Source organism: Panthera uncia, chromosome A2 (assembly GCF_023721935.1).
Source record: "Panthera uncia isolate 11264 chromosome A2, Puncia_PCG_1.0, whole genome shotgun sequence".
Classification (NCBI taxonomy): Eukaryota; Metazoa; Chordata; class Mammalia; order Carnivora; family Felidae; genus Panthera; species Panthera uncia.
In genome coordinates this window covers 79,983,306-80,005,849 of record NC_064816.1, presented here as the reverse complement: position 1 = coordinate 80,005,849, position 22,544 = coordinate 79,983,306, and the positions used below count along the sequence as shown (strand labels likewise).

The following is a 22,544-nucleotide window of genomic DNA, read 5'->3' as shown; positions in this document are numbered from 1 at the left end:
ATTTTGCTTATTTGTACTTTTTTATTTGAAGAATTTTGTTTGTTTTTAAAACTCTGGTTTTAAGGAGGACAGAGGTGACTGTTTTGACGCTGATAAGGAAGATTCAGTAGAGAGGGGGAAATTGAAGAGGAAGAAGAAAGATAAAGGAGGGCTGTTTGAAGGGCCTTGGAACTAGATGAATGTGAATAAGAAACTAAAACCCGTGATTTTCTCTGAAAATCCATGAAACGTCAGCCTTGGGGCCTCACTTCCATGATTCTTCCCAAGATGCTAGAACTAAGTTCTAATTTGTGTTCTTTCATTTTTCTTCCTCTTTTCCTCCTTTTTTCCCTTTTCTCTTTTCCTTTCTCTCTCTTTCTCTTTCTTTCTTTCTCCCTCTGAAGAAAACTCCCTAAATTGTATAAACTTCACACCCCACAAAAGATGGATCAACATCTCTGGGAAGATGTTAAATATGAACAAAAAAGAGCAAACCTCTTGTGTACATATGAAATAGAGCTTGTCAAGCTTTAACAAGCCTGATAATCACTGGGGAAGCTTGTTAAAACACAGATTTCTGAGTAGTATTATACTATGAGTTTATTGATGATAAAACTAGGACTTACAAATATTATATGACTTTGTCTAAGTCTTAAGTCTTAGTCTTAAAACTAAGATCACACAACTGTTTATGGCCAAGCTGGTACTAGATCTCGTGTACCATCATTTCAGTGGTGTTTTCTCTTGCTCTATTTATACTCTATCCTCTATTGTTTATGTTACTGGAAAACTTCTACCTATTTTTATTAGGGCTATGAAAAAATTAGTCTTACAGACTTCCCAGAGTAAAGTGCAACTTTTGAGAAACTTAAACTCAACTATCCAGCAATATTTTCCTTTGCTAAGAATAAGGATCTTTTTTACCAACCTTGTTTGCTTTTTAATACAAGCACTGCAGAATTTTAGATAATGTAAACCTTATCCTGAATGTATTAGTTTCCATTGAGCACAACAAATTGCCATGAACATACAGGCTTAAACCAATACAAATTTATGATGTCACAATTTCCATGGGTCAAAACTCTAGGCACTGGTTAGCAGAATTCTGCCTCAGGGTCTCACCAGGCTGTAAGCAAGGTATGAGCTAGGACTTCCAACTCATCTGGGGCTTGGGTTCTTCCAAGTTCACCATTTGTTGACAGAATTTCATTCTCAGGGCTTATGGCACTGAGAAGTGTTCTCAGCTCCAGGAGGCTCCCTGTTATTCTCTGGCAAGTACCCCTCTCTACAGTGTAGCAGTTTTCTTCTCTGAGGTTAGAAAGAATCCTGGGGCACCTGGGTGGCTCAGTCATTAAGCACCCAAATCTTGATTTCAGTTCCAGTCATGATCTCAGGATCCTGCTATGGAGCCCCAGATTTGGTTCTGGGCTGATGGTGCAAAGCTTTCTTGGGATCCTCTCTCTCCCTCTTTCTGCCCCTCCCCTGTTCATGCACAAGTGCGCATGTTCTCTCTTTCTCTCTTTCAAAATAAATAAACTCAAGAGAGATTGAGAGAGAGAGAGAGAGAGAAAGAGAATCCCTTCAGTTGGCTAAAGCAGTTCAGTTGACTAAGGCAGTTATATAATGTAACATAATCATGGGAGTGAGTCTCCTCTTTGCCACATGATATGACCTGATCTAGGGAGTGACTATTCCACCATATTTACAATCCCACCTGCATTATATTATACTCAGTGGGTGGGAATATGGGGTACTAACTTAGAATTCTGCCTACCCCACATAAAGATATCTGAAAAGTTACCTCTAGGCATTTTATACTTGATGAGACTTCAAAAAATCTTTGAGATTCAAACCAGCAAAGATTTTTCTCTAGATGCTTGTTTTAAATCTGTATTAACAATCAAGCAAAAACATGGGACAAGCATTCCATTCTTGATAAAACAATGGGATGTTATCTGTCTTTGATGTGACTGTAATTGCCTCCTTTGCTAATATTGCTCCTCATTTTTTAGAGAATCCATAATAGCTTTCCTTTTGGTGATTATTATCCTTTGAATATGTATATTTCTGTAAATATTCAGCAAGGTCTTGTAAAAGGAAACTAGAATCCTGTCTGACAATTGAACAGGACATGAGTTTATAATTTGGTATTGTGTTATTTTTTTTTAAGCTGTGAATATAATAATAAAGATTAAAACACTACAGGGAGTATGTGTGGCTGTGGCAGTTGTAGGTGTTAATTATGTTGTCAGATAGGAGAGTGAAAATTCAACCTTCTGAACTTGGGTCTTGGCAGGTAGGCCAAGTATCTGATTTTTTTCTCTATTGTTATTAAAATATATTTGTTTGTAGACCTAAATATCTTTGCTCATGTAGACTTACTATTATTATTATTATTTTGAAGACAGAAATGCAGATAAAATCAGACTCACTCTTTTGGATTCCAGAACTGCATGGGTTAGCAGATTTTACTAGAGGGTTTTTAAAAGCTGAGTAGTGTGAACTGGAGGCTTAAAGAGTGGGGCTTTGATCACAGTAGGTAAACCTTCAAAAGTCAGAGGATCTCTATTAATACAGGACACATAAAAAGCTGTGGTTTTTGTCTTTTGGCACTTAAAGGTATTAGTCTGTTTCAGTACTTACCAGTAAATATGTCCAACAGTTAAGCTAAAATGCAGTGGGAATTTAAGAAAAAAAAACAACAATAACAACTAAAGAAACCGCTTATATTAGTGTTTTTTAAGATCTGTGAGATGCTGTTTAGCATGTAAATATTTTTGAGACTGACTATGATTAAAAAATAAGATTCTGAGTTCCTATGTATTCTGATTTTTAGAAACAGAAGGTTTTTGTTTTTGTTTTTGTTTTTTTCATTTGGGTGATCTAGTAGTTATTGTTTTCAAAATAGGGAAATTTAATACCTAACTTTCATGAGTAATTGGCTTGCTAACATTATAGTCTGATTTTGAAACATTTCAGGAGGAGCAGGAACAACATTCTATTTCTTATTCTAAATGGATTATATCAAGTGTTAGCATTCAGGCAGCCTCCATTTTGCCTATTGAAGCCAAAGTGATCTGTTCAAAAAGTCTATTTGATGCTTCTTCACCAATACTTCCTGAAGTTGGATGCTCAACTGACTGAGCCGCCCAGGTGCCCCGTTCCCTCAATTTTTAATTATACGTCTATCAGTGAGATTGTTTAATTAATATCTGTCATTGCCCATTACCCCACTAGAGTATACTCTAAGAACTTACATACTTATTAAATGATCTCCAGGGTAGGGGCACCTGGATGGCTCAGTCAGTTACGCATCGAACTCTTGATTTCGGCTTAGGTAATGATCTCATGGTTCATGAGTTCCAGCCCCACATCTGGCTCCATTCTGACAGTGCGGACCCTGCTTAGAATTCTCTGTCTTCCTCTCTCTCCGCCCCTCCCCTGCTCACTCTCTGTTTCTCTCAAAATAAATAAGTAAACATGGAAAATTTGTAAAAAACTATCTCCAGAGTCTAGCACAGGGCTAAGTATATAAAAGATACTGAATAAATATTTATTGAATGAATACATGAATGAATGAATAAATGGATGGAGAAGTGAAAGAGCACATAGATTTGATTATTCATGACCTGAGAGCATTGATCATCTCAGTTAAGAGCTATACCTGCAAATAAACAAAACTTAGAGAGCAAAGTCAGCAACCACTCTACCCATTAACAGCAAGACTGCCTCTTAGACTCATGCCTGCCAACCAGCTGGCATTATCACTATTATTTTGATGTGCTTGTCAGGGATTTTAATAAACTCAAAATAACAAAGACAGATGACCTGAACACATTATGGAATGTCAACACAGTTCCCATCCTTTCCTCAGGTGGACCAAACATAAGGACAAGAAGAAATATAGCCTGAAGTGAATTGTACAAGCCTGAAGTGAATTGTACAGGTCATGAAACAAAATAGATTTGGACTAGCTCGATAGCTTGTTTGTTTGTTTGTTTGCCAGAGGTTAGCTCTGAGAAGGCATTTAAAGGAATACAAGAGCAGTGGACCATTCCAGGCAGGCAGATAATATATAAGAAAAAAAGCAGAATGGCAGAAGAAACCAGATGACAAAGAAATAATGTTGGGAAGGAGTGAGTGAAGAGGCTAATTGTTCACCAAGATTTGATGTAGCCAGAGAACAGTTTATAACCTATCTCCAGTTGTCCTTTTTGTTTGAGGTAATGTTACTGCCAACTTAAAAATGGTCCATACAGATGATGGTCTGACATTTAAATCTCTCTTTCTCTGGAAGCATAAGAAAATGAAATTAAATAAAATACTTTGTCTTAAAAATATTCACAAATGGTGACAGTGTCTTGCTCTGGCATTTGTAGTATTCCTAGGAGGTGATGTCCTTCCGGTCTACTGTATTTTTACCAGCAATTACAAAAGAGACATTCCTCACAGGTGGTCAAAACAAGATCAAATGCAGTCAGATTTGTAATAAAGTAACATTTTTCAATAGTCAAGAAAAGGAAGCTTGACATATAAATGTTGTCCCACAAAGTTGATATTTTAGATTTTCTTTGCTCTTTTATCCAATGCTGAAATCAAGACTTTTTTTGGATCACTGAGATTCAATGACTGTTTCATTGAAGACTTTTGAAATTGCCTTTTAAAAGGTACAAATAGAAATTTTATATAATTAGAGTAAACTGAAAATGGCTTTAACCTGGTAAATGATAACCAAAGAAGTGTTATCTACCATCCCCAACAGCTGTGAATGGACCTCTATAAGTATATTGCTTTGCTAAGTAAGAGAAATAAAAGATTAAAGATTCCAAAAACAGTAATACATAGTTAGAAATTAGAATGCAAAATAAGAGATATACTTAAAAGCGATTATAAAAGTCATTTGCAAAAGATGGCATATAAATAATTCTTTTATATTTCTTCCTTTAATTGAGTTTTTGTTTCTTAATTATTCCATTTTGGCGTGGAAAATGCCAGGACTTTGATTTTATATACTAGATCGCCAGGAAAAGGCACCCTTTGCAGTAATGAGGTGTTATCCATTGGTCTGATGCTTTGCATAAACTCATCTGAATCTATCTGTGTTTGTCTTCCTCAGCCCATCCTCCACTGAAGTCAAATGCCAATCTGATACTGTAGGTCTTTTGGTTAAAACCTTGACACTGCAGCCACTTTTCTTAGGACAAGCCCATCCCAGCCCTCATCCCGGCCTTACCTCTGCTCTTCTCAATCTCCTTCCTGATCCTCCAGCACACCACCTTCTCTGACTTCCTCAGAAGAGCTCAGCTCCCTCCTTCTCCCTCTCCCCAGTGATTTACCAATCCCACCACCCCCCTACCCCGCCTCCAGCTGAGTGCATTTTCCTTTCTCTTTGTCTAGTTAACTTTTAGGCTTACATCTCATTTCTGAACTCATTGCTGTCCCTCTGACCAGATCTTGCTCATCCTGCTGTGTGATTTTGAGACTCCAGGAAGTTTTTCTTCAAAGCATTATCACAGTTCTTGTTATCCATTTGTAAAACTGTTTTATTATTGTCTGCACTACACTGGATAAACTAGGAGCTTCATGAAGGCAGGACACTGTTGCTCACCAGTGCTTAGGTTCTGAGTAGATGACTAAAGAAGTTCCTTGAAAGTATGAAACAATAAATAGTTTGTGAAGATGCTTACATTTAGGAGAACTAAGATTTTTGATCATATCAAGATTATTGAAAGCATTCTCAAATAAAAGAATACAGGTTTTTGCTATTGCTGGTGACATGAAATGGCACATATGAAGCAACCTGAAATTTTCCTAAGATACCTTTGGGAGTCAAGCATTTTTCAGAAATGGAACCATTATTAGGTATTCAGAGGAAAAAAGAAATACCCCTTAGAAAAGAATTGTAGCCCTCTTGATTGGAACAGCATGTATACATTTTTGGTTGATAAGTACATAAGAAAGGCATATCTTATGTGAAAAGGCTGTACCTATGTCTATCATTATTATATTTATTAAAATTTTACATTCACATAAAAAATACAAAGAGTACAACAAAATTCGTTTATTTACTTACACATACAGGATAAGCATAGTTTGTCAAGGCTAGGCTTAGCAAAGCATACCAAAATTGCAAGGATTTTGCTTTTAAAAAGATACATATATGAGATCTCCTGGGAACTCCAATAGAGAAAGACTGGTGGGGGTGGGGGGAGTCTGTAAGTCTGTATATTCAAGAATTACTCTAATTGAGAAAAGCATTTTGCATTGTCATCAATATGCTAATAGGAGCTATAATTTATTTGATGCTTATTATATACCAAGTGCTGTACAAAGTACTTTATATATATTAGTTTATTTAATCCAATATATGAATAATTGAAGAAGAAATATATCCACCCAACCAACAACAAACCTTACCAAAAAGTCTCTGTTTCTTTTTTCAGTAGCCCATGTGATTATAGCTGTCATATTTTACTTAACGGTTAATGTAAATTTGATTCCTCTCATTCTTCCTTAAATGAGCATTGAGTGAAGTGGATTTGAATTTAGGTGGGGTTGTTCAGTGTGAATCAGAAAAAAGCTGGGCATAATTTGTTTGGGAAAGGCTGTAATGTCCCCAAACTAGTGTAGAGATACACTTCTCAGTGTTACAAGCTGAACCATCTTCCCAGATAAAATTGTCAAGAAAGTATATCTGAATCAGAAAATGCACCAGCATAGAAGAATCTACTTTTGTTAGTTCTGCTTTAGAAGAGATTATACAACCAGTAACTATGGATTACCCAGGAATTACCAGCCAACAATTTATAGCATAAATCATTGATCACTTATTTGTTGTTCTATCAATATCCTCTTATATCATCATCATTATGTTATTTTTGATTGAATAATATAAGTTTATATATGTATATGCAACATTATAATATGTATATAAACATGTTGTGATGTATTTTATATACAAAGGAACTCCTTCTTGCCCATGATAATGACACTAACATCTGTAGAACATTTACTAAGAGCCAAGCACTGGGCTATTCATTTTCTCATGTAATCCTCATAACAATGCAATGGACCATTATTATTCACAGCGTTATTACTCTGTTATTATCCCCATTTTAACAATAAAGGCAATCAGAATTAAATTCTGTATACATAGTCACTGCTCTAGTAGTCAGTGAAGCCCAGACTGGAATCCAGATCTTATTGAAACCCAAGCCAGTGCTGCTTTTCACTACCAGGGTAAATAGCCTTAGCCCCCCCGTGGACTTTTCAAATAATTTCAGGTAATACCACCACCTCCACTCTCAGTGTGTACCTCTTGAGATTTTATGTCTGACCATGGAACCACTAACACTAGATACTCCACATACCTGTCCTTCTTGTTTCTCAAATACATTGGGCTTCGCCTTTACGTTTACTGTTCCTCTGCCTGAACTCCTCCTTCCTCCCATCCTCATTGGTTGGCTTTCAGCTCAAAGCTTACCTTCCTGAACTATTGATTTAAATAAATTCTTGCCTGCCCCAACTCTTGTCACCTTTCATCACATTACCTGTTTTCTTTTCAGTACTTATCATTTCTTCAAATTATCTTAGGTATTTATTTGCTCCTGAGCTTATTGTTTGTCTCTCCTGTAAGAATATAAACTCTAACAAATTCTCATTTTTTAATTTACCCTTGTGTATTTGTTCTATGAATGACTATACAATAGTAGATATGTCTGGATTTAGTCAAAGCTTGTGCTTACAATGATGAATAAAATAGGAATTAATATATCAAGAAGCTTATAATAGAAAAGTTGGAGAAATAGGTTTTTGAAACCTGAAATCAGTTTTATGTCACCAGATAATTTAAGGTTGAAATTGATACCTTAACTCTAGACTCAATTTATCATGCAACCAGGGATAGAGATGAAAACTACCTTCTCTTCAATAAGCTCAAATGCCTCCTAATGAATTCAGAATATGGATGATTTGGGTGGTCAGTATTAGGTGTGGACTGTACTTGTGCATCCCAAACCTCTGCTCTGCATAAATACCTGGAGAACTTTATAACCTAACATGTTTGGGGTCTGTTAGAGATCCAGATTCAGTATGTGAAGGGTGAGGCCTGGAAATAGGTCCCCACTCTTCTGAGGTTTCTTTAAGAACCACTGGAGGAGCTGTCTTGCTCAGAAACACACAAACAAGCCCAACTCTGTGTTTTCTGCTGGCAATGAATTTTAGGAAAATAGCATATCTTTACATAAGTTGAATCTAAAAAGCAAGAGTACTTTTTTTTAAACCAAACTAAATCTTAAAATTGAAGTTTGTACTTTTAGAAATCATTTATTCAGACATTGATTTAGTTTTCATTTATAAATCTTTCTTACCCAAAAGCACAAGATACTTTACAAACATTAACCACATGAGAAACATGAATCTTTGCAAAAACACTGTCAGCTAGATAAAATGTTTTTAGTAGATGAAAAAGTATAATTCTGCCTTTCAAATTGAATTTCAAATAATATTTCTTGCTCTAGTGACATATGAATTGGTTTGTTGCTTTGTTGGTTCTGGGTACTTTATGTGCATTTAGATATCCTTATACATGCAGGCAGTTGAATGCTCTCTTTTCCGTATATGCCCTTTCTTCTTTACCTTTAAATGAAAAACTACACATTGTATCCATTCCTTAAATAGGGAGAGGGGAGTTGAAGTTCTACTTTACCATGTTCCCTGAAGAGATCTTTAAAAACAATTTTTTTTTAATCTTTATTTTTGAGAGAGAGAGACAGAGACAGAGAGAGACAGAGCATGAGCATGGGAGGGGCAGAGAGACAGGGAGACACAGAATCTGAAGCTGGTTCCAGGCTCTGCCCTGTCAGCACAGATCTGAACGCAGGGCTTGAACTCACAAACCGCGAGATCATGATCTGAGCTGAAGTCAGACTCTTAACTGACTGAGCCACCCTGGCTCCCCAAGAGATCTTAATTTAAACCTTTTGATTGTCTCTAACTATCCAGAGACAGCTTCCTTGAATTTCACGGCTAGGCCAGGTTTTACCCGTGTTCTGTCACAACCTACTGTAGCACTACAACTTTTCTGAACTTCAGATAATTGAAGTGTTGGTAAAAGATCTTAAAGAAAAAAAAAAAAAAAAAAAGAGAGAGAGAGAGAGAGATTGCTGTTTTCTACCTCTAGGGTCTTTTCCACTTCTAATAGCTTTTCTGTAAAAATCAATAGGGAAGCCCCACCTAGAACTGTCTCTCCAAAAGCACCTTGTTCTCATCTTAGTTTTATTTGTGTTTTCTTTCTATCAAATTTACCCACCCTGTGTTACATGCTCCTAAAGTCCAGAATTCAGTTTAGGCTTCCTTTATGATTTGAGAAAAGAACTTTACTTAAAGATGAGTAGTTAAAAATTGTTCACCTTCCAGTGGGGGTGTTTCTGTTGTATACCCATAGTTGCTCTATACTTGATAACAAGGACTTAATTTTAATGATAGAAATCAGGCACTCAGTTCTCCCTCTCAGTTCTCCGCATCTCAGTATATTTCACATGAATTGGATAAAGTGAAGAATTGGCATTATTCACAGTAAAATTTAGCAGAAAGTAAATCACTAATCAACTTATATTGCAAATGCCCAATTTAGCTAGATGGAGCTCCATGGTTAAACACACCGTATGTTGGATTGTCCTCCTTAGGATACAGTTAGACACTGAGTTTTTGTAAACCACATTTTTAACCCATAACAACGAAGAAATATATGAGCTGCAAAGGAACAAGAAAAACGTTACATGCAGTCCCCAAAATGAATAATATCAAAAAATAGTAGTATTTCTTGAATAATCAATTCCTGAGGTGTATGGTCGCCTTTGTCTGCAGCAAAACAATTATAACTTGTTATTCAATGAGAAACAGCACTGAGGAGTATAACATGTTTTGTTCTTTGTTTTTTTAATCTGCCTGATCATTTCAAAGGTGGGGGGGTGGAAAGGCTGTGAACCCAGTTTAAGTGAATAAAAGTCAGTACATGTAAAACCTATTTTTAAATGGAATTTTTTCAATGCCCTTAACGAGTGCATTTATTTTAAAATGTTTTATTCAGTTAGCTTTTTAAAAAGAATCCCTGGACATTCAAGCTTCATCTTCTTCTTCCATATTTGCCTAAGGCTGATGCCGCTCTCGCTCTTCCAAAAAGGAACTAAAGCCAATTTTGCATATCTTGATTTAAAGCTTGTGCAAAGAGCCTTTTTCTTAAATATGAAGCAAGCACAAAAGAATAGCGGTTTGGAATGTAGAACGTCAACAAAGTTTTAGTGTATCTTTGAGTTTCTTTAAAAGGAAAAATGCACTCCTCCTATCACTTTCTTCAGTGACTACTAAGAAAATTAAAGATATCAGAAATGAGTTGACAGTAACTGTTTATTAGTCCTCAAAACTCTATCCTTTTCCCATGCCCAGAACCCAAATTGCTGAGTCAGAGAGAAATGCCCTCCACACAGCAAGGATCTGCATGAACATTGTTTGGAATGCATGACATTCTATTAGTGCCCTATGACCAAATTCCTTAATCATGAATTGAATTTTCCTACTTCCCTACTTCACTTTCCATCAGCCTGCCTAGAGAAAACAAATGTGTCAGACATAATGTACTTCTGATTCCCTAAAAATAAATGCAGAAATTAAAATCCCTGGAGATTTCAGTTCTGGAGTGGCAGAGATTCAGAAGCCAGATGCTGTGTAGGCTCTTTGGAATAGACAAAGTATACACCAGCATTAGCCCTCTGAGGACTGATAGTGCAACCAGTATGTGTTTTATTGGCATTTTTTATTTTTCAACCTGGATTTTCACAGCAGGACTAGATTAGGTCTTCCTTCGTGTTCTCCCTAATTTATCTGCTCTTTTTGCAGATGTTTGCCTAAAATACATTTTGTTTAGTTGTAGGTGGTTTCTTTTTTAACAACTCAAAGATGATATTATACTATTTCCCTGTTGAGACTGTTGAGACCAGACTATTAATCAACAGACTATTATATTAGGAACAGTTGTACTCTATAGAACATCATGCATTAGCTAGTATTCCCTGGAAACCCAGAGCAATGAATGCATCATGGAATATGTGGGATACTTAAAAAAAAAAAAAAAAAGTTTGTTTGAAAGAAAGGTGAAACAAAAGGCAGGAACATATACTTTTTATGTATATTTATAACAGAAAAATAAAGTATGAAGAAAATATTATGCTTCCCTGGACCAAGCTACATTAAGAATTAGCGTTATCTGGGGCACCTGGGTGGCTCAGTCGGTTAAGCATCCACTTGGGTTCATGTCATGATCTCGTGGTTTGTGAGTTTGGGCCCCATTGGACTCTGGTGCTTACAGCTCAGAGCTTGGAATCTGCTTTGGATTCTGTGTCTCCCTCTCTCTCTCTGCCCCTCCCCCGCTCATGCTCAGTCTCTCTCAAAAATAAATAAACATAAAAAAAAAGAAGTCACTTTATTTGTTTTCTGGGAAAAAGCAGATCCTTTCTTGTACCCAAACTACATTAAATAACAACTTCCTGATCCTAAAGCCCAGGATCAGGCTCCTGGAGGATTAGCTCCTCCATTTCTGCGAAGAACCATGTTTCTAGAATAACATTTCCCAACCCAGCAGTGAAGTAAGAAATTTGATTTCCATAGAAACCAAAAATGAAATTATAACTTAAATGTGAGTGTAGAGTCACAATTAGAGCAACAGCTCTTTCTGTGACTGAGATAAGTTGTCACGCTGGGTATTCATGGAAACAAATAGGAAGTATAATTGCAGGGGGTCAGGATAGGGCATGTTAAAAATGAAATACTCTGTAGAAATTTCAAAAGGCAAAATGTGAGCGTGTTGACTTTCATATATGTAACACTGTTTGACCTTTGGGGAATTTGCCTGGATTTGTAATCGTTTCTTTATCTATAAAATTGGAGTAATACTATGTGCTACCTGCTTCTTATGTAATTAGCATTCACACTGAGCACTTACTATGTATCGGGCACAAAGTGCCTTATATGAATTTACTCAATTCTCACTATTATGGTTATTTTTGTAGATAATAGCTAACAACTTATAGTGCTTTTCATGTGCCTGGCACTGTTCTAAGCATCTTTGCATATGTTTATCAACACATTTTCCTTCAAACCAGCCATGAGGTAGAAACAACCATTGCCCTATTTTACAAATGAGAAAACTAAAGCAAAAGCAAATGAGATAATGCATATTTGGTAAACTGCAAAGTATTGTATACAAGTAGGTATACAATTATATCATCCCCATGGACTAATTAACTATTTTCTGTATATGTAATTAAATAATTCCTTCTTCCTATTCTAATTTGGAAGGTAGATTTTAACTAAGGTGATTTTTATTACATGACCTAGTAGTTTCTATAAGAGATATAATTTATCTTTTAATGTCTTACTCTATGCATGATAGTTATATTGAAATTTGAAGGCACACTTAAGTATCTGATAATGATCATATAGTTATGTTTTAACTATTGTTAAAAAGCTCTACAAATTACCAGAATTAATTCTAATCTGTGCTTAAAAGTAGATGCTCACTTTTGTTCTATATCTAACAAAATACTTAAGGCAGTGCTTCACTAGTTTCTGTTTTTGGCCATTGGTTCTCCACTGTTGTGGGATTTGAAGTTCAATATTACTCATCTACACTACCATTGTAGCATTGTGGTCAGAGTTCTTACCCTGTTTTCATTATTACTTGAATTATATTACCAAAGTAAATGGAAAATGGTCATCTAAAGTTGGACACAAAAGTGCACTTTCAGAACTATAGGAATGTATGAGCAATTTAATCAACACAATTCTTTTTTTTTTTTTTTTTTGACGGGGGTTGGGGAGGGGCAAGAGATAGAGATATCTATAGATAGATAGAGATAGGGATAGAGAGAGAGAGAGAGAGAGAGAGAGAGAGAGAGAATTCCAAGCAGCCAAGCAGGCCCCGTGTTGTCAGCACGGAGCCTGATGTGGGGCTCAATCCCAGAACTGTGAGATCATGACTTGAACCAAAATCAAGAGTTGGACTCTTAACTGACTGAGCCAGCCTGGTGCCCCTAAGCAATAGAATTCTTATGGATATGTTTTTATCTTAGTAGATGTTGCGATAAACATGCATTTGTGTACTGTCATAAGTTCACATCACTTAACATTGGAAAGCAGAACTGTCTGGTTATCCCTAGCTATATTCCTAGAGCCTGATATGAGGCACATGTAACTGTTCACTTTGAGGGCTATGTTGTCATCTGTCTACTTTATGCATCTAACTACTATGCACAAGTCAAAACCAAAATTATCAGTAGCACTGTGTAAAATTTTATTGGTTGCATTTATGTAGAATGTGAAAACTGTATGTACTGATTACACCCAATTTACTATGAGAATTTTCCAGATTATAATAAACAAAGGAAATTTGAAAAGGTTTTTAGCAATATTTTGATTCCACTCTGCTCAATTATCAGAACAAAACTGCAAAAGGCTTTTTTATAAAAGGAAAAAGACATGGCATTGCCTGAGTTGTTCTATGAAGCATGGCATAGGGAAATGCAGATGATAGTAGTGTCATAAAGATGACATGTGTCAGTTGTCAAAGTGCAAGAAGGGTGGGCTGTGGGTTCTGACTGACATGCTGCCTGTTTATCATGAGGAAGACTTTCCAGCTTCTGTGCTGGTGGATCGGGGACCATGACTAAGGATAGTCAAGACACTAGAAGGGTGGGAACAATTTAAAGGTTGCTGGGTGGGAGGTAAAACTGTGGAGCTAGAGATGGTTGATTAATGGTAGGTAGTCAGGGCAAGTAAAATAAAAGGTTCTTCAAGTCTTTGGACCTGCTCCAATTTCTGTTCTGGTAAATACTTGACATCTTTTAAGACTAAACTCCTATGTTGACATCATATTCTGATATTATTATTACTCACACACATGCACATACATATACTCACATAGATGCACATTCACACACATACACTCACTACAAATATTCTCCTTTTTTTAGGTCTTCAAAATACCCATCTTTGGGTCTTCTTCCTGCATTGGTATCTGATGATACCAATCTGATGACCAAGGTATATGGCCTTAAGGATATATGTTTAGTTTAGAAGCCTTCTTCCTATTAAAAAAAAAAAAAGAGAAAAAAATCTGTCTCTCAGTTATTTTTAACAGAAATTTATGTTTAATGTGAATTAAACCCACATGCCAGGGAAAAGTAAGCTTTCTGATAACACACACTTTAATTATGGGAGGTTGCTATAGACACTAATGTATAAACATGAGCCAAAAGAGCAATCTAAATAATGACAATAAATGAATTGGAAAATAAAAGAACATGTGAATTTTATCACATGAACATGTATTTCTCATTAAATTTCAGTAGTGTCTGTATTGGTTGTAATTAAAACCAGAATGTATAAGACCTAAGCATATATATCCTCACTCTGGAAGTCATGATTGTGAGAAAGTGTTTGTTTTGTATCTATTGTGCCCAGCCAATGTGGGTGTCAGGTAAATGCCAAGAAAGACAGAACATTGACCCTGTCGCCAAGATAATGTAAGTAAAAGACTACCATCTGACTGCACGAGAGTACCATATTAAGTGTCACAAACTAGAAATGTATAGATATTCAGAAGATAGATATCTTATGAAACTGATTGCTAGATACTAGAACTTGATCCTCACTAACCTGTTAAGAATCTATATAAATACAGAAAAGCATGGCAGCCATTTCATATCTGGAAACCATCATGAACAAAGCCATAGAGAAATCAACTTTGGGATGGTGGATGATACAGCAGCAAGAGGCTGGCAAGTCTAGAGTTGAGATTTTCTTGTAGATATTTGTGAAAACAATCTTATTTGCCTTGATTATTGAGTCAAGATATGGTGCATTAATAATTATTGACTTTTGAGGGAAGAAATGCTAAACATGTACCTAAAGGAAAATTAGCATAGCAGTGATGTGCCCCATTGCTTTTGGAAGCGATGAGGCAAAGAGGAGAGGAATGAAGAGGATAAAGAATGACTTTGACCATGAAGTGTGGGATGTTAGATTAATTCATGCTTGAAGTGATGGAGATTTAGACCAGTTGAAATGGCAGCAGGATACAGACATTGAAAGGAAAAACCGGAATGGGTTGCTGGCTTTCTACACAGCCAAATATATGAAAAATCCATCATAAGCAGAAAACAGTCTTCTTGTTCTCTGTATTTTCAGTATCCAAAACAGTATCTAGGACAAAGAAATTATTTGATAAATGCTATACTTGATGAAGATAATGCGAGACAGAGAAACTAAAAACGTTGAAATAAGAATCTAAGTTTTTGAGAAACTATCAAAGACACAAACTGGGATTGTGAGAAGGGGTACCTTACCTGGAGGAAGGATGTAATTAAGGGATTTAGGGCTTGTGGTGATGGTGAATTAGCCAAGGAAAAATGACTTATAGACAGTTGAAAGAACCCCAAAGTTTGACAGTTTATTTCTACTCTTGTTGCTTTTTCTTGAAAAAACTAGAAACATTCAGAAACTGATTAAGGCATTGGGAACTTCAATTAGTATTGGTGCTATAACTAAACCTGAGCATGTCATGTACCTAATAACATTTTCAGTGCCAAAAATTAAAATGCCATTCAAATTTTAAAAATACTTTAAAAATAATCTCATAATTTTTCCATTATGATTAAACACTATGTCATTTCTTTGATTTTTTTTTCTAGAGTAGATCAAATAGATCAAAGCTATATTAAGAGTAACTGGAAAATGCACCCTAGAATTTTGAAATAATTTTCTATAATGCTGATTCGAGTTTATAATCTGAAGTTCAGATTATAGATACTGATAAAAAAATCTTCAAAAGTTGTGCTGTTTTGACTTTTTATTTCTCAAATCATTACTATGAGGTCAGAATTACCCTGTTTTTCCTTGCTCTTTTCATATTTGAAGACTTTAAGTGACCCCTTGTATTCTAGTTCTTTTTGTAAGCATTACATACATCATGCATACGCAACCAGACTATAATAATAATTAATATGATCTCAGAGGAGAGAAACAGCATTTCAGAGTCTATTAATAGAGCAGAGAGAAATTATTCTTTTGAGAAGCTTCTGGACTTTAAAGATTATATTTTCCTATTTGGAGAATTGAAAAATAGATACACAGAGATTAAATGACTTGCAAAAATCATCTAGTGAGTCAGTGACAGAACTAGAACTCAACTCCCAATGTTTAAAATTCTATATTCAGCATAAAATCTACTGGACCACAACATTTTTTTTTTTTTTTTACAATGGCAAATAAGAATTGCTTTAAGCCAGCAAGTATGATTGGCTTTCATTGGCAGAAGTCAACACCTTTGACCAATCAAATGATCTATCGAAGACCTGGCCAGAATCTTCTAAAAATAGCCTCTCGGGCTATAGATGATAACAGATATATTCCAGGAAAGTTACAGTCAGTTGTGTTTGCCTTTAGAAAGCCACTTGCTTGCAACCCGTAGAGTATCAGAGGGGCAGTGAAGCAAGCCATGCCCTGCTTAAGGTTCACGCATTTCCAAAATTCAAGGCTCATTCTCATCTTCACTTCCTTTCCATTAACTTCCTGAAAGTATTGTAAATAAGAACTGTGCTCACTATGACTGCAGCCTCTGTGTAATAATTGAGATTCAACATTAGGTTACACATTAAGTTTTTTTGGTTCGTTTGCTTAAACTGTTATTACTGTGGAAATAGCCATTACATCCAGGTAATAATGTGACTGGTGCTTATTGATCTAGAATTATAATAAAAAACTAAACATATATCTTTATTTGCACACCACATTTCCTCCTTGTTTCCTGATCACCTTCCTTAGCTATAGATAACACTCCTGAAACCATGACCATCCTAGCTGGAGCATAGCAGTAGTTCAGTAAGTGGCAGTTACTAGAGAAATCATATATCAGAGTGGAGTCATTCAAACTGGTTTGAGTCCTAGCTCCCTTGCAAGTCAGTGCCTATTCTGTATCCAACTTTAACCTCTCTGACTCCCAATTTTCTAATCTGTAAAACAAAGAAAATTATATCACCTTTATAGAGGTGTTGAGAGGATTCTAGGAGGGAAAAATGTATACAAGCTCTTTGCATAGTACATAGTGCTTAACAAGTGGTAAATAAATGGTAGTAATTAAAATCTTACCTATTGGAATAACTCCCTTAGGTAACCAGCAATAGTAGGAACTTGGGTTCGGAATGTGTATTAGTCTGCTCAGGCTGCCATAACAAGATTCTCAGACCGGGTGGCTCAAACAACAGAAATTTACTTTCTCACACTTCTCAAAGCCAGGAGTCCAAGATCAAGATGTCAGCAGAGTTGGTTTCTCCTGAGGCCTCTGTCCTTAGGTTGCAGATGGCAGACTTCTCTATGTCATGTTCCTCACATGATCTTTTCCTCTGTGCATGTACATCCCTGGTGTCTCTTCCTCTTCTTATTAGCACAGTAATCATAATAGCTTATGGCTCCATCCTTATGACCTCATTTATTTTTAAATACCATATCTCCAAATACAACCATCACATTTAGGGCTTCAATATATGAAACTGGGGGAGAGGGAAGCGCGGAGGCACAATTCAATCCATAAGAGAATGTCACTGTTAAAATAATAGTTTTTTTACTGGAAAATAGAATAGAAGCCTTCTTAAATTTTTTTTTTAAATGCTTGTTTATTTTTGAGAGAGAGACAGAGTGTGAGTGGGGGAGGAGCAGAGAGAGAGGGAGACACAGAATCTGAAGCAGGCTCCAGGCTCTGAGCTGTCAGCATGGAGCCCTATGCAGGGCTCGAACTCACAAACTGTGAGATCATGACCCAAGACCCAAGCTGAAGTCAGATGCTTACCGACTGAGCCACCCAGGCACCCCTGGAATAGAAGGCTTTAAGAGAAGTGTGAACTGCTTTCCAATAGCACTCTTGCATTCATGCTTAAGGAATTTTGTGAAATTAATTATCCACTTTACCTTGGAATAGCTTTAGGGATTAGAACATGGGATGGTTCAGTTCCATTGGACAGAAAGGGAATGCAATTCTAAAGAAAAGTTTCTCTAATGTTGAGGATAAGAGCCGATTGAGTAGCTTATTTAAAAGGCAGAATCTTGGGACCCATCCAGAAAATCTGATTTATTGAGTCTGGTTTTGTTCTGTATTAGTTTTCTATTGCTACTGTAAAAAAAATTACCACAAAGAGGCAATTAAAATGACACAAGTTTGTGACTTACAGTTCTGGAGGTCAGAAGCATGAAATGGATCATACAGACTAAAATCAAGATGTCAGCAGATGTCTCCTTCTGGAGACTCCAAGGGAGAATCCATTTCCTTGCTTTTTCCAAATTTTGGAAGCCATCTACATTCCTTGGATCTTGACCCCTTCTTCCATCTTCAAAACACACTGCTCCAACCTCTGCTTACATCATCACATCTGGTGTCTCTCTCTCGTAAGGACCCTGTGATGACATTGTGCCAACCCAGATAATCCAGGGGAGTCTTCCCATCGCAAATATTCTTAAGTTAATTGTAATTGAGGTGTGTTTCTATTGTCCTGTAAGGTAACATGTCCCCAGGTTCATTAGGACATGAACATATTTGGGGTAGAGGTTATTATTCTGTCTACCACAAGGTCTAAGAATCTGTAATTTCTGTAAATAACCTAACCAGTTTGACCACTGGTGAACCCTAGCAGGCATCAGGAGGCATCACAGAATCATTAAATCTACTGAGGAAGTGGCGTGAGCCAAGGCAGGACTAGTGTTTCATCTCCAAAAGCATCTCCTTGTTGCTTACTCCGTGTAAGCAACAAGGCAACACGGTATGCCTTGTGAAGAACACAAAGACTAAACTTTAACTTTTACTCAGTTACTTTTTATCATAAGAAACCTTAGTGGAAAAGAAGATAAATAGCATCATATAACAGAATGGGACCAGGGCTCTTAGAATTATTCACTCAAACTACTTTCAAAAATCCAAAGGGTCAGAGCTCAGTCTATTTAAGAGTATCCCAGAAGAAGTAATATTTGTCTTCAGTAGGCTTGAATAGGTGGCAGGATTTATTTAGAAGAAATTCTTCCCTGGGCTAAAAGGACACATTGACTAAAGACTAAGAGGCAAACAGAGGGTTATTTCAGTGAATGATCAGGGGTGCGATTAGGTTGAGCATATTAATGCCTTCTCTCCTCACAACCAGTGCAAAATGCTAGCAGGTGAGGCTCATGGATTTAAGGAAACTTTTCTAACAGTTTTGGTTTGTCAGGGAGAGGGTCTAGATTAAAATCTAGGTTTCCTGAACCCAGGTGTGTGTCACCTGACTGCAGTTTTTATCTCATACATAAAAGTTGAAGAGAAATAGGAAAGAAGATAAATATGAGCCATTTGAAAATATGTTGCTATCTTCGTATCCCTCTGGTAAACTTAAATGTTAAGAATGAGACCACATACAAAGCCATAGTAGAGAGCAGTCTTTAGATGGGAGAAGGGAAGGAAAGGATGAAGGCAGGCAGGAAGCAATAGACAGGAAGCAGAGGACAGCTTTGAGGCCAAATTCACCATTTGGTCTAAAAGTTCTTCTTCAATCCCATAAACATATAACCCTTTAACTTGCATGTGTTATAAATATTTAATTGGGGTATTATGCATGATTTTGTATTGCTTCTGTATGTCCAGTGGCTACATGTCTATAAGAACATCTCCCTTTGATATGAAGGCTGGAAGAAAGAAAGAAAAAATACCTATGTATTTCGATTTGTAACACACCTTCAACATAGTTACACATCATCAGCTGATTGATATTTATTTCAAAATGATATTGAGTTATCTTTTCAAAACCTGGACCCATTGCTCTGATATTGTTTTCTTTCTGCAATTTTTACTGCCTCATTCAACTCACCCTAGAATGATGATGGTAGCCCTTCTTAGCCTGTTTCCTTCAACCACTTTATATCTAAATCACATCCCTAGCCATAATTGCCTGATGCTGTGGTAATGGTAGGCTTTTGGATACTTTGCAGGCAGACCTTGTATCCAAGTATGTGACTTCTCAAAATTGCATTTTAAGAAAATTATGTCACCCTTTGAGATCCATCATTATTTGCCCGTCCTCCCTGCATTATCCATTCCAAAAATATTTATGTTGTGTGTTATAATTTCCTGTTAACAAGTCCTGGCTAATTCAACCCTATATTTATTACACAAACAGGGCATTGTATCTATTGTCTGAGAACCAGCCAATGTCAAATCCTTCTGTTGAGATGTTTACAGACATATCTTCAGACTTGGCATCTAATTATACTCAGCTTCAGATATCCTAATACCTTCTTGTTTCCTTGATTTAAATATTAATATTAGTGACTGCAAAACACTTTGAAAACAATGGAAGCATAGAACTTGTTGGTTATTTTCAATTTTGTTGCCGTAATTGTATTTTACAATAATTGGACGGAAGAGAAAGTTTGTTTTTTCTTAATTAAGCATGTGCAATATAGAGAAGGTAGGTGAAAAATCATTCAAAAGTTCCATACAGGGGCACGTGGGTGGCTCAGTTGGTTAAGCGTCTGACTTTGGCTCAGGTCATGATCTCATGGCTTGTGACTTTGAGCCCTGCATCAGGCTCTGTGCTGACAGCTCAGAGCTTGGAGCCTGCTTATGATTCTGTGTCTCCCTTTCTCTCTGCCCCTCCCCTGCTCTCTCTCTCTCTCTCTCTCTCTCTCTCTCTCTCTGTCAGAAAATAAACATTAAACAATTTTTTTAAAAAGAAAGTTCCATATAAAGTGCCAGTTGATGCACTGTGAGGTTTCCAGTTGAGACACATTTTACCAAATTCATAAAAGACACCTAAGTTAAAATAGGAGGCACCAGTAACAAAAACCATACTGTCTTTAAGTTTTTAGACAAAATTAGAGTATAGCAAATTTAGTAGCAAAAAGAGTTCTACTAAAAACTTAAACATTGATTGATTATTATTAAGGAGGCTTTATTGAGAAATCTGTGGGCAAAATCTCAGAGGCCTGTAAAAGTTTTTTTTTTTTTTTTGCTTATTATATCAACTAGTTACTGTGCATTACACTATAATTTCAGTTTGCCTTCTGTATTTTGATTCATGATAAAGTAGGTTCTCTAAGACTTGTAAAAAAGTCAGTGTTTCACTTATTTTTTAAATTATTATTGTATGTTTTTTAGTGTGTCACTTTTAATGTGTTTGCTTAGTATCCTGGCTTGCCAGTTTGATTTGGGTTTCCCAATGTACAAATAACAGAAATCACAGTTTATTTTCCTCACATCTATTACTTGTATCTGTTACAGAAACGATTTTTTTCTTCTTCTTTTTTTTTTTTTTTGCAATGAGAATCTGCAATTGAAAGACATGTTAATAGACAAAGATTTAATTTTTTCATTTAATCAGTTGATATTTTGATTTAACATTATGAATATCCTGTCCTACAGATGCACCATTTTCTGTTTTGTATTGGGCTACTAAGTAAAGCAATGAAGACATACTATGTGAATTATACAATTGATGCAATGGAAGAACAGATAAAGTTATGAGTCTCTATAAGAACAAAAGTTTCCAAATTAAGAAACGAGTGGTGGGCTATTTAGTTGTCAGAGTGTTCCCTGTGGTACAGACATGGGGCATACAAAGGATCCTGCTTCTAGTAGTTAGTTAATCACTTTTGGGCAGGTACACTGCCTGAATCCCATCTGAGTATGTACCATCCTGAAAGAGGTCTAGCCATAATAGTGGAAATTCTGTGATTGAAAAAAAAAAGATGTTACATTCTTTTCATTTTTATATTTGGTATTATATTTGGGGACACAATGGATTTCAGAGACTATTAGTTAAAATGGGTTAAATGTAAAAAAAAATATATTGAGGGGCACCTGGGTGACTCACTTGGTTGATTTTCCAACTCTTGATTTCATCGCAGGTCATGGTCCCAGGGTCATGAGACTGAGCCCTTCATCGTGGAGCCTGCTTGAGATTCTCTCTCTCTCTCTCTCTCTCTCTCTCTCTCTCTCTCTCTCCCCCTCTCTCCCTCCCTCTCCCTAAAATAAACAAATTTAATGAAAAATTATTAATAATGATAATACAATGATTTATAGAACATATTAATATAGAATATATATCTGTCTATTGTACAAGCCAGTGCAAGTGATATAAATTCGGCAACATATTACCATTTATCACATTAAATTAATAGTCTTAACTTGAATTTTACTGAGTTTTTAAGTTTTTGTATTTAATTTGTATTTTTTTGTGGTTTGTAATCATAGAAGTTGTACAAAAGCTAGAAGGAAAGGGAATTAATTTTTCTTGTTTAAAATGTGCATATATCTAGGGGTGCCTGGGTGGCTCAGTCAGTTAAGCGGCTGACTCTTGATTTCAGCTAAAGTCATGATCTCACGGTTCATGAGATTGAGCCCACACTGAGCTCTGCGCTGACAGAACGGAGCCTGCTTGGGATTCTGTGTCTCTGTCTCTCTGACCCTCCGTTGTGTGCACTCTCTCTCTCTCTCT

The 22,544-nt window shown here is 36.2% G+C and overlaps 1 protein-coding gene and 1 long non-coding RNA gene across 3 annotated transcripts in view; both read left to right on the top strand.

Moving 5' to 3' along the window:
* The window catches only part of MAGI2 (membrane associated guanylate kinase, WW and PDZ domain containing 2), a 1,334,434-nt gene that overhangs the window by 274,479 nt on the left and 1,037,411 nt on the right, over nt 1–22,544 (top strand). The window lies entirely within an intron of this gene.
* Nucleotides 708–22,098, top strand: LOC125930812 (uncharacterized). 2 transcript variants are annotated; one of them, XR_007460258.1, is made up of 3 exons: nt 708–1,116; nt 14,497–14,558; nt 21,955–22,098. It is a non-coding gene; the product is annotated as an uncharacterized LOC125930812 (long non-coding RNA). The 2 variants fall into 2 exon arrangements; XR_007460257.1 differs by lacking the exon at nt 708–1,116 and adding an exon at nt 13,595–14,076.